At 42.9% G+C, this 13,429-nt stretch overlaps 1 protein-coding gene across 4 annotated transcripts in view; it reads right to left on the bottom strand.

Moving 5' to 3' along the window:
• The window catches only part of PNPLA8 (patatin like phospholipase domain containing 8), a 163,541-nt gene that overhangs the window by 149,424 nt on the left and 688 nt on the right, over window positions 1-13,429 (bottom strand). The gene's annotated exons all lie outside the window — the stretch shown is intronic.

Genomic DNA, 13,429 nt, shown 5'->3' with positions numbered 1-13,429 from the left:
TAGTGTGCTTGAATTTAGTTCTAGGAGTCTATTTCATACGTATACATGTATATGTTGATTTTATAAAAACAGGTGCAATATAGGCACACTAAACCCATTTTTAAGGTGCCCTGCAACACTCTCTCTAAGGCAGTGATTTCTCAACGTTTTTTCAGACAAACGATGCTCACCTATGTAATTTTCTACATACATGACCCGCAGAGACACTCGGTACGACACAGAATGACATTTTTTTTGTAGTTAAATATAGACATGCTGTGCATCCATAAAACCTATATCCTCCTATCTCAAGTCATATGATTAATAACTTCAGTCACCACTAAGCTGTAATGTACAATTGGGAACAGTCTCAAATCACTCACCAATAGTTACCTAATATCACAATATAGTTTGGGTGGATCATCAGACAGCCAGTCTAAGGGCTCCTTTTGCAAAGGTGTGTTATGGCCTTAACGTGCACTAAAATGCTGCACGCACTAGCCGCTACGGCACCTCCTCTTGAGCGGGCAGTAGTTTTTTGGGTAGCGCGTGCTATAGTGCACGCTAATCCGATGCGTGCGCTTAAAACGCTAGCGTGCACCTTTGTAAAAGGAGCCCCAAGTGTATCACTCAGAAATTGCAGCTCAAATCTTCATTGATCCAATGTTCATTTTACATCAATTTTCCCAATATTTTCTCAATAAGTTAAAATACTAACAAACAAAGCCCCTCTTTTACTAAAGCGTAGCATAAGTTTTAGCGCCAGCAGCAGCGGTTAACTGCTCAGACACTTATAGAATACCTACAAGCGTTGGAGCAGTTACCACCGCTGCCGGCGTTAAAACCCATGCTGCACATTAGGGAAAGAGGCAGTGTTCATCAGGGAATGTCATCCTGTTACCCTGAAAATTTATTTCCTGCTGAAAATACATAAAAATCTGAATCAGTCTCCAGGTCGTCCTATTATATCAATGAAAAATTTGATTTTAGAGCCAGTATCAAAATTTTGGGATATTTGTCTTCAAGTGGAAGTGGTAAAGATTAAATCATATTTATTTAAAAATTTATATACTACATATTAGCTATGCGGTTTACAGTACAAGTTATATTCACATCATCTTGTGGGCCCTACTATCACTACAAATGTGGCACAGGCAAGCAAACAGCACAAACGCATTGTTGACATCCTCCCCACTCTGGATCACAAAATTCCAGTGAAACAAACAGACATTATCAGGTCAAGTTTCAGCAATAGAAAACAGTAAAACAATAATGGTCGAATTCATCTCAGAATATTCTTGAGCAATAAATCATAAGATTTCAGAAACGCAGTAAAGAGGGATTACCATAGAAAGGCATTAGCGAACAGTAGCGTTTTCAACATTTTCTTAAAATTAATCCTCCCAGCACAAATCGCAAAATACTGGGTAGGGCATTCCAAAAGTTTGACACCTATCACAGACATCATTGTTGGTCCAATCTTAACATGCATAATTGACATCTTACCCTCCAGACTCAATTTCATACTGTTTTCTGATCTTAGATATCTTCTGGGTTAGTACATTTCAAAGAACTCTTGTAATACCTTCAGGGAAGCACATGATACAAGGTCTGTTGAATGATTGAAAGAATCTTAAAGTGTACCGTATTTTCACGCATATAACGTGCGCGTTATACACGATTTTTACAAACCGTGCATAACCGTGCGCGTTATACGTGTGAGTGCGTTTTACAACTTTTTTTTTTCAATCCGATCCGGCATCCCCACTGCGAACCGGCATCCTCCCCCCCCCTCCCCCGCGATCCTACATCCGCCCCCAGCACCGCAAAACATCTGTTACCCGATTGGGCACCGGCACCGGCACCAGCACCAATGCACAGGATGTGCCAGTGCCCGAAGATCCTCCCTCGTTGGGTTGGGCTGGGCTGGGCGGTGCGAGAGAGATCCTCCTTCTTCCTGCGCCGGGCTGGACTAGGCTTTGAGCATTTGCGCATGCTCAAAGCCTTCTGGTCTCGCTCTCTCCGGAGAGGGGGGGTGACGCGAGCGGGGAGGGGAGGATGCCGGTTCGCAGGGGGAATGCCGGATTTGAATGAAAAAAAAAATGCTCTCTCGGGTAAGCGAGCGGGGGGGAGGATGCTGGTTCGGAGTAGGCGGGAGGAGGTTTTAGCATGCGCGGTATACGCGTGTGCGAGCTATATTAAATTTTTTTTACAAAAATTTGTGTTCCCCGCGCACTATACCCATGTGCGCGTTTTACACGGGTGCGCAGTATATGAGTGAAAATACGGTACTCTCTGCTGTATAGGCAACTAATGTAATTGTTTCAATACTGGAGTCATATGTGACATTCTTGAAACCCCTGTAATCAATCTTGCAGCAGAGTTAATTAGCATCTGAAATGCCCTCATCTTCCCTTTAGCAACTCCCAAGTAAAGTGAATTACAATAATCCACTCTACTCAGGATTAATGCTTGCACCACATTACGGAAATCAAAAGCTGTCAGCATTGGCTTCAATCTATAGAGCATCTGCAACTGCATATAACCCATCCAAATTATTTTCAATATTTGTTTTTAAATAGTCAGACAACTATCTAAGCATACTCCCAATATAGTCATCTCCTTTTTTACTGGTAATCTTTCCCCCATCACAACCACACTTTCAATCTCAAAATTGTTCCTTTGACTTTTCACCACTCACATGCTCTAAGACAGGAGCGCCCAAAAGGTTGATCGCGATCGACCAGTAGATCATAAGGGCAACACAAGTCGATAGCGGAGCCCACGATAGACTCGCGTTGCCTTTGCGTTCTCCCTGCTTCCCCGACACCGCAAAAGCCAGACCTGTGCAAGTGCCGGGCCCACAAGTCTTCCACCCTCTCCCAATGTCAATTCTGATGTCGGAGAGGAAGTTCCGGGCCAGCCAATCACTGCCTTGCTGGCTCCGACATCAAAATCGACATCGGGGGGTGGGGAGGGGGGAAGGCTTGTGGGCCTGGCGCTTGCACGGGCCTGGCTTTTGCGGCATTGAGGAAGCAGGTCTAAATCAGCGGCGGTGGCTTGGGGGGAAGGGAGAGAGGAAGAAACACAAAAAGAGGCAAGGAGAAAGCAAGAAAAGGACAGAAAGAAAGACAGAAAGGGGCAGGGAAAGAGAGAGACAGAGAAAGAGAAAGAAGCAGAGAGAGAGAGAGAGACAGAGAAAGAGAAAGAAAGGGGCAGGGAGAGAGAGAGACAGAGAAAGAGAAAGAAAGAAGGGGGCAGCAAGAGAGAAAGAGAAAGAAAGAAGGGGGCACCGAGAGAGAAAGAAAGAAAGAAAGGGACATCGAGAGAGAAAGAAAGGGACAGGGAGAGAGAGAAAAAAGGGGCAGGGAGATAAAAAAAAGAAAGAGGGGGCAGGGAGAGAAAAAAAGAAAGAAAGAGGGGGCAGGGAGAGAAAAAAGAAAGAAAGAGGGGGTAGGGAGAGAGAAAAAGAAAGAAAGAGGGGGTAGGGAGAGAGAAAAAGAAAGAAAGAGGGGGTAGGGAGAGAGAAAAAGAAAGAAAGAAAGAAAGAGGGGGTAGGGAGAGAAAAAAAGAAAGAAGGGGCAGGGAGACAGAGAGAGAAAAAAAAAGAAGGGGCAGGGAGAGAAAGAAAGAAATATTGGATGCACAGTCAGAAGGAAGTGCAACCAGAGACTCATGAAATCACCAGACAACAAAGGTAGGAAAAATGATTTTATTTTCAATTTTATGATCAAAATGTGTCTGTTTTGAGAATTTGTATCTGCTGTCTATATTTTACACTATGGCCCCCTTTTACTAAACTGCAAATTACGTTTTTTAGCGCAGGGAGCCTATGAGTGTCTAGATGGGCTCCGTGATCGCCTCGCATTGCCCCGTGCGATCTACTGATCGATCGCGATCGACCTTTTGGGCATCCCTGGTCTACATCATTTTTACAGCATTTAGCCCATTTGGTTTTGTTTAAAAGGTTTTTAGGGGGGGGGGTTGTTTAATGGGAACGTCTACCATTAAATCCATTGTATAATCATGGGAGCTTGATTACCAATCTCAATGGTTTCAAAATATAATATGGCCACTTCACATTCTTTACTAAATCATTTTTAGCAAATAACATTGATTAATATTTATTATCACCTTCACACTATGGTCACTTAGTGAAATGTGTTTGTCATCTCACACATGCACAGTTCACACTTGTGATTTGATTATCATGTTACAATAGTGGTATATAACTCACACTGAAATAGGTCAAGTTACACTTTCACCAAAGCACCACAACGTGTACTTTTGAATATATTTTTACACTAAGTTATAATCAAATCTAAATCTATACCTATAGGACCCCTGAAGACCATTTTTGGTCAAAACAGAGACCATGTTGGGTCAATTCACTAAAGTTGTGGATGAACTTTACTGCTTTAAGATTGTGCATTACCTTCTTGTTTTAATAAAGCCTTCATCAGTAACATCAGACTCCGCAGTTTTCTTTGTCTTAGACATTTCTAGATGACATTTTTTTCATTTAGACATCCTCAGCTCAAAATCTGAGCCACTTTGTGCAATGGCTAAACACTATATAGATCAATGTATTCAATTTACTGAAACTATGGATCAGAATAACATTATTTTTTTGACATTCACATTTATAAACAGAATGATGTTTTGGCTATACACTCTTCCAAAAGCTAGCTGATAGGAATAGTTTATTATGGTGCCATAGTTTTCACCCGTACAGACTTAGACAAAGTCTCCCTATTAGCCAGTTTTTAAACTTACAGAGAATACATTGTTCATTACAGGAGTTTTGAAATCAGGCCCAAGTTGTTGAAGGTTTTTTGAAAGCTTGTTGGCTGTACGTTTTGTTCTGTGCATAGCAATTTAGCTAATTGAACCCCGTCCCTGAAGAAAGTTTTGAAACATGTCGAAAGGGGTGACAGCGACTAGAACATCATTAACAGCAATGGAAAAGATAAGTGAAATCTATCTAATTGTATTACCGCTGCTGTAATAACCAATGAGTAATGAACTGTGAACCTATGAAGAAGACTGCCGTTGTGCGTTAAATTACCACTCAGCTTACTGAGGTTCGAAGAAAAGTAGTATTATGTATATTAGTTTGAGACTGAATTAAATGTTCCCAGAAGAGGTTTATACTTTTTGTATCACAGCATCCCTCTAAGATTGTGTTCTTCAACCTTTTTACACCTATGGACCGGCGGAAATAAAATAATTATTTCGTGGACCAGCAAACTAATAAGACCAAAATTTTTAAAAATCCCATTGCCGCCCTGTCCCCGCAAGCTTGGTCCCATTAACCATCTGATCCCATCCACACAAGCCTCAAATAGTTATGATTTTAAATTGAACATATTTTATTAAAGTATAAAAAGAAACAATATTCTGTACAATTGTCATTTTATAAATAAAAATAATACAGGGCAAGGATCAACAAAACCCCCGTCTCCCCTCCCCTTCACATATATCCCCTCTATCAAGAAAACTGAATAAGCCAAATTATTACAGAATGCCACACAAATATCATGCTAACAGAATACCGCAGTCACACATGGCAGGAATGGTGTTAGGGGGAGTGCAACTAGGGCAACTGCCTCCTGGTCAGAAAGAGCCCTAAGCCAGCTGGAAGCTAAAAACACACTGCCTGGGCTTTGCACTCCCCAGTTATGTCTATCATCAGCTCTAGCAGGATACATATTTTAAATCTGATTTATTCTAATCACAAGATAGAAATAAAATTATTTTTTTCTACCTTTTGTTGTCTCTGGTTTCTGCTTTCATCGTCTTTACACTCTCTTCCATCCAGCGTCTGCCCTCTGTCTCTTCAATCCAGCATCTGCCCCTTCCATCCACTGTCTGCCCTCTCCCCCTTCCATATGGTATCTGCATTCTTTCTATGCCCCTCTCTCCTACACCAGATCTAGCATCTTTGTCCCTCTTTCCTTATTTCTCATCTGACCCCCCTTCCCAGCATCAATCTCTCTACTTTGTCATTCCTCTGTCTCTCCCCTTTCCCTCATCTGATCTCTTCATTCCATCCTGACTCCTTCCCCTCCTCTAATCTCCCTTCCAGCTGTTTCCTTCCAATGTTCCTCCTCCCCTGTCCAGCAGTACCTTCTCCCTTTCTTCTTCCATTATCCAACAGTAACTCTCTTCCCTTCCCTTTCCCTTCTCCCCTGTCAGCAGTATCCCCTTCCCCTCCCTTGTCCAGGAATACCCCTTTTAAATTGAATCAGGTTGGGCAGACTGGATGGACCATTTGGGTTTTTATCTGCCATCATCTACTATGTTACTATGTTATGTTCTCTCTTCTCTCCTCCCCTTATCCAACAGTAACTCTCTTCCCTTCCCTTTCTCTCCTGTCAGCAGTATCCCCTTCCCCTCCTTGTCCAGGAGTACCCTTTCCCTCCTTGTCCAGGAGTACCCTTTCTTGCTTCCCTCCTTCCCTCTCCAGCAATAGAATATGTAAATTGGCAAAAGCACCTTTCATTTTACATCCACATACAGTGGCATAGACTCCTACACTTCAGCAGATTCAGGAATGATTCATGGCCACATTAAGAACAGTGTGTGGTTGTGCATGCTGTACCTTAAAGCACAGTTCTTCAACCGCCAGTCTGCGGACCGGTGTCGGTCCGCAAAAAAATCTTGCTGGTCCATGAAGGATTTGGGTCCCTGCCACAGGAAAAGGTGCTGGCGTCAGCTAACATGCAACTTCCTGTTGCCGTCGCTATGCCGGCACTCCTGCCTTCCACCACCGACTCCTGCCGTGTATGTCTCCTGCTCCAGCCTTTGTCTCCGCACCCCCAGACGAGCAGCGGCAGCTCTGTGTGCTTTTAACTTCAGCACACAGGTGCCCCTAAGCAGTATTTTAGCCGTGGTTTCATGAGGCAGCCTCGGGGCCTTTGGTAGGCTGGCCCATATCGCATCATTGATGCAGGCCGGCCTAGCAAAGGCCCCGAGGCTGTCTCTTGAAACCGCGGCTAAAATACTGCTTAGGGGCTGCTGTGTGCCGAAGTTAAAAGCACACAGAGCTACCGCTGCTCGTCTGGGGGTGCGGAGACAAAGGCTGGAGCAGGAGACATACACGGCAGGAGTCGGTGGTGGAAGGCAGGAGTGCCGGCATAGCGACGGCAACAGGAAGTTGCATGTTAGCTGACGCCAGCACCTTTTCCTGTGGCAGGGACCCAAATCCTTCATGGACCAGCAAGATTTTTTTGCGGACCGACACCGGTCCGCAGACTGGCGGTTGAAGAACTGTGCTTTAAGGTACAGCATGCACAACCACACACTGTTCTTAATGTGGCCATGAATCATTCCTGAATCTGCTGAAGTGTAGGAGTCTATGCCACTGTATGTGGATGTAAAATGAAAGGTGCTTTTGCCAATTTACATATTCTATTTTACATATTTATTCAATGAACAGGTTGGTTTAAACATCTAGTCTGATTGATTTCTTTTTGTAGTTGTCTGGGATACCTCAACCCTGAAGAAGGAAGTGAAATGTGAATTCATGTTGGAAGAGGTGATCAACGTTTCCACAACTAAAAGATAAGTCGAACAAAATAAGAAATAAATTCTAAACATGAGATACATGTAAATATAAATTGCACTAAGCCACTAGTTTCTAGCTGCACTAAACAAATATTGAGAAAAATGACATAAATGAACACTGGATCAATGAGGATTTGAGCTGGAATTTCTGAAAACTCTCTCTGTTTCTTGTGTTAAGTGAATTAACTTGTAATGTAAGATAAAATAATAAAAATTAAAATATTCCTGGTGCTTGTTTCTTTGGACTGTGTTAAAGCTTAAGACCCTAGACCCCCCACAGCTCCTCACTCATCTTCGGAGTGGGGGGGACACAGCTGGCAACCGATAAAGTCCTTAGGACAGACAAAGATGCCACACTCTGGTATCGACCAGGAGCAAGTTTCATAGCAGGGGAACAGTCCCTGAACCACCAAAAAGTGTTAGTGAAGGCTGGCTATGTAGAAGCCCTAAAGAAAAAAAAACAAACCAAAAAACAGTTGCCTTCCCAGCTAAAGACCTCCGACAGTCAGAGTCTGTCCACCCAGGCAGAGCTGCCCGAAAATAAACTGAAAGCAGAGCAGATCAGAAAGACACCTTTATGAGGGGGTGCTGAAAAGTTTTCAGCACAACTAAGAAGGGAATAACATGGATCTATGAAACTTACAAGTTATTCCACATATTCACCCCTAAGTTCAAGACATGGTTTTGCTGCACATTCTATGTGAACCCTCACAGAAACCGTTCATGTCTATTGATTAGTTTTTCCATGTATCTACAACCATAGGACTATCGGGGACCCTTGAGGAAGACTACCTTGTCGAAACATGGACAGTATTGAGTCCTATGCTCTCAGCGGACTAGGCCCTTAAGATTTTTAAGTGGATTATCTTGTTTTTATGTGGATTGTCACATTGACTTTTGGAACTTTCAAATCTTCAATAAAGTCCATTTCAGGAACATCGTCACTCCACAGTGTTTTTTGGTTTCTCTTGAAGTTTCTATAACCCTTCCAAGAAATACTGTGATATCTGACCACAGAAATACTGCTCTGCTGCTTCAATCACCTTCGAATCACTCAAAAATCATAGCCCTTTCAAACTCTTTTTAAGGTTTGGAAATAGAAAATAGATGGAGCAAGAGCTGGTGAGAAGGGTGGATGTTCTATGCACTGAAACCTCAACTGCATCAAAACCTTTACCATATCTGAAAACTTGGCTATTCTCAAAAATGTAATACTTCCTTCCCTCTATGGTATTTCATCTTTATACTAAGTTCTTCTAAACCTTCTTTATACTAGTTCCTGTAAACCGTGCCGAGCTCTACGATTATGGAGATGATGTGGTATACAAACTTAAGGTTTCGTTTAGTTTAGATTTCTTGAATTTACCATAGATTGCTTGAATTACTTTGTAAACATTTTTCTTTTGAATATATTTTTAAAATATTATTATAAAATCAAAGGAAGCTGTATAATCTCATCCGTCATCTTTTGGATGATTCTTACTTTATTCCAAGTCCACACAATTGAGGAAAATAAATCAATGCTAAATTAAAAAAACAAAACCCAAACCCCCCAAACATAAAAGTTGCAATACTGGGACAGACTGAAGGTCCATCAAGCCCTGGCAAGATACTAATGGGTAGAACAGATTTTATACTACTTATCCTAGGAATAGGTCTTCGACAAGGTACCCCACGAGCGCCTACTAAGGAAACTGTGGAACCACAGGGTGGGAGGGGACATGCACAAATGGATCAGAAATTGGCTGGCGGACAGGAAACAGAGGGTAGGAGTAAAGGGACACTACTCTGACTGGAAAGGGGTCACGAGTGGTGTCCCACAGGGGTCAGTACTGGGACCGCTGCTGTTCAATATATTTATTAATGACCTGGAATCAGGGACAAAGTGTAAAGTTATAAAATTCGCGGACGACACAAAACTCTCCAGTAGGGTTAGAACTGTTGAGGAATGTAAGGAACTACAAAGGGACCTGAACAAACTGAGTGAATGGGCAAATAATTGGCAGATGAGCTTCAATGTAGAGAAATGTAAAGTCTTACGCATAGGGAAAGGAAACCCGATGTACAACTACACGATGGGGGGGATGGACTACACGGACTGCTGGGCACGATGGACCTATGGTCTGACTCGGCAGAGGCGATGCTTATGTTCTTATGATCCCCAAGACCATCTTAATAATAGCTCAATGACTTTGCTCTTCGGAAATTATCCAAACCTTTTTTAAACCTTGCTAAGCTAACTGCTTTCTTCACATTCTCCAGTGAGACTGGACTTACCTCCGAGGCCTCCTAAAGCGGCAGCAGCAGTGCTCTGAACAGGCTGCTTCGCGGCCTTCCCCACCGGTGCCTTCCCTCTGCCGTGTCACTGATGTTGTTCATAAGTTACCCAAGTTAATAATGATAATTTGTTCAGTTATCCAATGACTTCATCAATGTCACTAGTAGTGAACTTGATATCCTTTAACCTTGATTATTACCTCACATCTTCTTGGCATGCTGTTCACAAGACATTGGAGATCAACAGGTGTTATGTGAAACCAGGAGTTCATTATTGCTGCTAACGGCTCATGTTTGTTGGATGCTCGCTTTGCCGCTACTGCTCTCTTTAATCTAGCCCACAGGTTCTCAATGGGGTTGAGATCTGGGCTCTTTCCTAGCCAGTCCAGCAACTTATTCTTTTTGAACTAGGTGAGGCATTTCTTGGCTGTGCAGCATGGGTTGAAAAATGATTGGTTGACTGACTCCCAAAATGTCTCTGGCTGAGGGCAGGACCTTGGGCTGAAGGACCTACTTTATGTATCTATCAGCATTTACCACTCCATCAAGCACCTGCAATCGACTCACAACATCTCTGGACATGCAGCCCCCACACCATCACACTCAAGAGGATGTTTCATTGTGGCAGTAGTACCAGTGGCATAGTAAGGGTGAGAGGTGCCCGGGGCGGTTGCACCCCTCCCCCGCCCCCTTCCATTTCCCTGTACCTTTTTAACTTCTCCGGCGAAAGCAGCATGCCCACGTTGGTGTCAGCTCACCCTCTGACATCACTTCCTAGGCACGGTTCCCGGAACTGATGTCAGAGCACTGATGCCAACATGGACGGCAACCTCACATACGGGGGGTGGGGGGGGTGGAGGCAAGGGGCGTGTGGCAAGGAGCTGCACCCTCAGCAAAACAGCATCCGAGGCACACTGCCCCCCCTTACTATGCCACCGAGTAGTACTCTGGCAAGCATAGTGGACACTGTCACTATGGGACCAGATATGGAGCTTCAGGTCTCATCGCTCCAGAACACCTTCTTCAACCAATCTGTAGTCCACCTGGCATGCTCTTTAGCCAAGTTCAAACATTTACAATACTGAACTGTGTTGAGGAAGGGCTTTTCCTGGGAATTCTTGCTCACAGGCCTGCTTTTACCAATCTCCAGTGAACTGTCCGGCCTGACACCAACACCCCTTTTTCAGCCAGTGACTTATTAATGTTAGCAGCAGTTAATTTCCAATTTTTTAGAGCCACTCTCACTATTCTTTTATCAGTCTGATTTCAGTCTGATTTTATCACTGATATCAGTCTGATATCAGATTTCGGCAGTTGGAACCCAAGCACAGTACCGGGTAAAGCTTTGGATTCTTGCCCGGAAATAGCTAAGAAGAAAATTTAAAAATTTAAATTGAATCAGGTTGGGCAGACTGGATGGACCATTCGGGTCTTTATCTGCCGTCATGTATTATGTTACTATGTTACTATATATGTCTGAGGTGGTGTAACTTTTCTGGCCCTTCTAGCCTTGTTTTTGATGCATCTAGTCTCTTCAAAGCACTTGCAGAGTTTCAGAACTTTGACCGATTTTGGAAGCAATCTCTCAGTAACTGTAGCCTTCTTTTCTTAAGGTTATGGCTGTTGCTATCTTTTTAGGTGACCAGTCAAGTCTCTTCTGCAAAGTTTAGCATACAGCTATAATTTTAGTGTATTTAGATAATACTCATTCAATTCATTTAGCTTGCAATTAATGAAAATAGCAATTAAAATTTTGCCATATTGCACAACAGGCCTTTAGATAACACCAACAAATTGTGACAACATCATCAAAGTATCAAAACAAAACACATAAAACAACCTACTGTACTGTATGCACTCAAAATCTAAACAATATATCAAAAGAAATACAACTGATTGTTTCCCTTTTTGAAGTTAAATCACTAAAAGTCATTCCTAACCACAAAAGAAACAAAATTACTATACAAATAGTACCAGTAATGTTTACAAACAATCAAAGAATGCTTATAAATATCATACATTGCAGGATTATCGTATTTTTCGCTCCAAAAAGTGTGTGGAAATAAGAATGCGTCTTATGCAGAAAATCCCGCCCCACCTCTGGTACCTTTATGTAATCCTGGCGATCCAGCGCTGCATCGGCAGGCTCCCCCATCTGCCGCGGAAGTAAAAGGCAGGTGCGAGCCCCGAGCACACCTGCCTGGTCCTGCGCTGCTACCTGAATGGTGCCTTTGGTTCTCGCGAGACCTGCAGGAGCTGACGGCACCATTCGAGCGGCGGCACGGGACCAGGCAGGTGCGCTCGGGCCTCGCGCCTGTCTTTCACTTCCGCAGCAGATTGGGGAGCCTGCTAATGCAGCGCTGGACTGAGCTGATGGCACCATTCGGGCAGCGACGCGGAACCAGGCAGACGCGCTTGGGGCTCGCACCTGCCTCTCAATGGAGCGAAAAATACAGTATTTCTGTTCCTAGAGTGCTCACAAAAAAAAAATAATAATAATTGTTAATGGTATTTTAACCTGGGTCCCTTGGTTTAGTCTACTGCACTAAACACCAGGCTGCCCTGCTCTGGAGGGACATCTGTGTGGCTGTTCTAAGAAAGCTGTCAGACTTTCATTGTCCCTGCTTTTTTACTATTTAATTTGCTGGAGGTACCGTAGGGAGGGGTCCTGCAGAAAGGTACCAGGGAAGGGGGCCCTCCTTCTGGAATTACAGGAAATTAATCACTAATTTAAATTTACAACCAATGTACAGCTGAGGCAAGAGGCCTTGTGCTGGACATGTGAATTGCTTTAAAAATAAAAAAAGAGGAAATAAAAATGTAAAGGTATTAGAGATGTGCATTTTCCAAAGCTGAGCAGGAAACAGAAAGACTTCCCTGCCTGCCTTCCTGCCAGCCACTAGGCACTGCCCCCGTCTACCACTAGATCACAAGAAGGGGGACAGGGTGCAGAGCCTGACAGTGAGAATTTGGTTCAAAATGGGGTTGATTTTCTTGTTTTTCTCCTCTAAATCTAGTCTTATGGTCAGGTGACTCTTATGGAATGAAAAATACAGTAAATAAGTAATTCAAGCAACAGTTGAATAAAGTTCTGTGATCTCAAAAAACTCAAAAGCGTTTCCATAATTTTGGCGACTAGAGTGCATATGCATCAAAGGCCGCCCCCATGTAAAGACAGTAGTGGGGGCCAGCACAATAACCTACTATGAAAATTTAAACAAACTTCATTTAATGGTAAGCAAATGAAAATGAAAGAAAAGATCAAAGCCTTCCACAGCATCAGACAAGGTATACTGATTATACAATATAAGAATATATTTTTGTTTAGGTGATTTTTAAGGGGCACTGCTACTATAGAATATAAATATTTTAATAGCTATAAATAGGTTGCCTAAAAGAGCAGAGCCTTATTTTTAAGAAATATGCAAACTTCTAAATACAAATTTAGGCTCCTTGGTACATTAATGGTCTTCCACATGCAAGGCTATGTAAGGTCTACTGTGTGTGATAACAAATTACATGGAATAAAAGCCTAATAAAGAGCTACATGAAACAGAATACTTCTTGGCTGTTAAATATAGAATTAAGACTCCAATTAAAAACC

Source organism: Geotrypetes seraphini, chromosome 9 (genome assembly GCF_902459505.1).
Source record: "Geotrypetes seraphini chromosome 9, aGeoSer1.1, whole genome shotgun sequence".
Taxonomy (NCBI): Eukaryota; Metazoa; Chordata; class Amphibia; order Gymnophiona; family Dermophiidae; genus Geotrypetes; species Geotrypetes seraphini.
Note: the sequence above shows the minus strand (reverse complement) of the source record. Positions and strands in the feature narration are given on the sequence as shown.